The 2,826-nt window shown below is 39.9% G+C and overlaps 1 pseudogene; it reads left to right on the top strand.

Moving 5' to 3' along the window:
- Positions 1 to 377: 377 nt before the first annotated feature.
- LOC100554411 (quinone oxidoreductase-like protein 1) lies at positions 378 to 2,447 on the top strand (annotated as a pseudogene).
- The last annotated feature ends 379 nt before the right edge of the window (positions 2,448 to 2,826 follow it).

Below are 2,826 nucleotides of genomic sequence, written 5' to 3'. Positions count from 1 at the left end.
CTAATTGATCAGGTGCTGCAAATCTCTGATAACACTCTTGTCATTAGTTGTCAGGATTGTGCACTTTGGGAGAATATAAATGAATCCAGCTCCACTATCACCTTTTTTGATTGTCTGATAGAACAAGTGTCTGGGATCTTTCCTATTGATTTGTAGATAATATTTCCTGTATCTTGAAAACTGTCAGTGAAATTCTTTGGCATTGGAGGGAGGCTTTGCCAATTAGTTGATAAGTACAGAAAGCAGGGCAGTTAGGGGACTGAAGATTTTTGTGGAAACTTTTGTTTTAATCAGAGAGAATCATAAGGTGCAATAAGTTGACTATTTGCTCAGTCCTTGTCTATGTGTGTCTTGTTCCAGTACAATATATGTGAAAGGAATGCTACTGCTAGGTCAATGGCTGGTGGGTTTCTGAGGGGCGCTTGGTTTTCATCTAATTCCAAGCGGGGTTTGAGCTCCCGCGAGATCCAGCGGGGCCTGGAAAAGCAACTATGAAGGGGTTATATTGGAAGCAAAATTCATCTGGAGAAAAAAACAAATTTTGTCATCTTAGAAAAGGATAACCTTCCTGTTGTGAAACACAACTATGTGAAAGTGTGAGTTAGAGCTTGTGCTCTTAGCTGGATTGACACCAAGTTTTTGTCAGATATCAAGCTGGATGTTTTATCTTTCAAGAACAGCCTTAAAACACTGTGGTAAGTAAATGAAAACTGCTTCAGCAAAACCTAAAGTACAGCACACTCAGTGGAATACTGCAAAATGAAGCTAGGAAGTCTTAGAGTAAACACAGTTCTTAGTCTCTGTTAAATTCCTAAATCAAATAGCAGTCTTACTTCAGACAAAGAAACAGCAATAAATCCTTAGGAGCAGTTTCCCAGATGCAGACTTGAAGCAGGCACAAGGGGAGCAAAGAGTCAGTTTGTTACCAGCAAGAGCTGGCTGCATCTGCTTCTGATTTATAGCCCTGCGTCCCCTCACAGCTGCTAGGGCAGTCCCTAATTACTCAGCTGCATTTCTGGCAGCTATTCCAGCTGAACGATGTCTCTGCTCTGTTTCCTTTCGCCTCTCCAGAAATGTAGGTACTTGCAAAATCTCCTCCTCAGATTCCAACTCACCCCCAGATTCATGAACAGTTTCCTGCTCCCCTTCCTCTTCTGAAGAAGAGGAATCCCTAACACTGGAAAAGGAATTTCTGCCTGTTGGAAGAGAAGTTGCTGGTGTTGTGTTGGAAATTAGGAATAAAGTGTCCTCTTTCCAGCCCCATGATGAGGTAGTTGGAATTTTGCCAGTGGATTCTGAAGAGTGTGGTTTGTGTGAAGTTATTCCCACTCATAAGCTTCTGGACTGAAGCAGCAGCAACTCTTTGTGATGGTGTCTGTGTGTACACAGGTCTACATTATCTTTCGTATGTGTCTACAGGCAAAACTCTGCTAGTAATGCATGGAGAAAGTCCATTTGGTACAATAGCTATTCAGTTAGCACAACACAGAGGAGCCAAAGTCATTGCTACAGTGTACAGTCTTGAAGACAAGCAGTATCTTCAGAGGCTTACACCTTCTGTAGCTCGCATTATAGATGAATCAAATGGAAAGTATGACCTGACGGAAATTTGTCTAGAAGAAACAGGTGGATTGGGAGTTGACCTCATCCTTGATGCAGGAGTAAAATCACACAATAAGGAAGATAAAGTAGCTTCACAAGAATTATTGCCACACAAACATGACATCATTACACTACTGAGTGTTGGAGGTCACTGGGTTACCATGGAAGAAAATCTTCATTTGGATCCTCCATATCCTCCAGATAGCCTATGTCTTTTCCTCAAAGGTGCTTCAGTGTCTTTTCTAAATAATAATAATAATAATAATAATAATAATAATAATAATAATAATAACTTTATTTTTATACCTCGCCCCATCTCCCCGAAGGGACTCGGGGCGGCTTACATGGGGCCTTTCCCGATAAAACAATCAAATATCAAAACACAGCAATAAAACAGTTATCCAATAAAAACATCAATTACAGTAAAAACAATCATTAAAATCAACATAAAACATACAATATTAACACTGGAGACTAATTCATAGAATCCAGGCAACGTGCAACATGTGCCGAAATGGGCCGAAATGGGGAAGGTAATTTCACAGTTAAAATGGACAAAGTGCAATATAGCATTGGCAACACCTCAAGAATGGGGCTATTATAAAATGCATTATAAATGCATTATAAATGATGAAGTGTGGAATTTGTCAAATATGCAACAAGGGAAGTACCTCTGTACTTTGGAAGATATAATGGAAAAGTTGTCAAGTGGCATTTTCAGGCCACTGTTGGATGAGCCAATCCCATTATATGAAGCTAATGTTTCTATGGAAATAGTGCAGAAGAATCAAGCAAGAAAAAAAACTGTTGTCCAACTGTTTTTGAGATAGTGTAATCGTATATTAAACAGTGTTGTTCAGTGAATTGTAGCTAAACTTATAGTTAGCAACTGAAAGATCCTTTAAAGTTTTGATGAAAAAACTGAAGTTTCTTATCAGAGTGTTAATGTTTCTGTCGCCATATCTAACAGCTAATTTCTATTAGGAATCATGATACAGTTCCCCATGTTTGTCTTCGCTCCTACTTTCTCTCTTTTTGGAACTCTTGTACATAAAAAGGCAACATCTGCTTTTCTCTACTGTATTATTTCTATAATACAGGCCCAGCAAGAACACCTGCCTTCCTCCAGAGGCTGGGACATAAAAGGACCATGCCTGTGGGGGCCTCAGGCATAGAGGGCCTCTGCCATCTTGCTCCCTGCTGGAGCAGGGAGGGTATAAAAAG

This window comes from Anolis carolinensis, chromosome 2 (assembly GCF_035594765.1).
Source record: "Anolis carolinensis isolate JA03-04 chromosome 2, rAnoCar3.1.pri, whole genome shotgun sequence".
NCBI lineage: Eukaryota > Metazoa > Chordata > Lepidosauria > Squamata > Dactyloidae > Anolis > Anolis carolinensis.
Note: the sequence above shows the minus strand (reverse complement) of the source record. Positions and strands in the feature narration are given on the sequence as shown.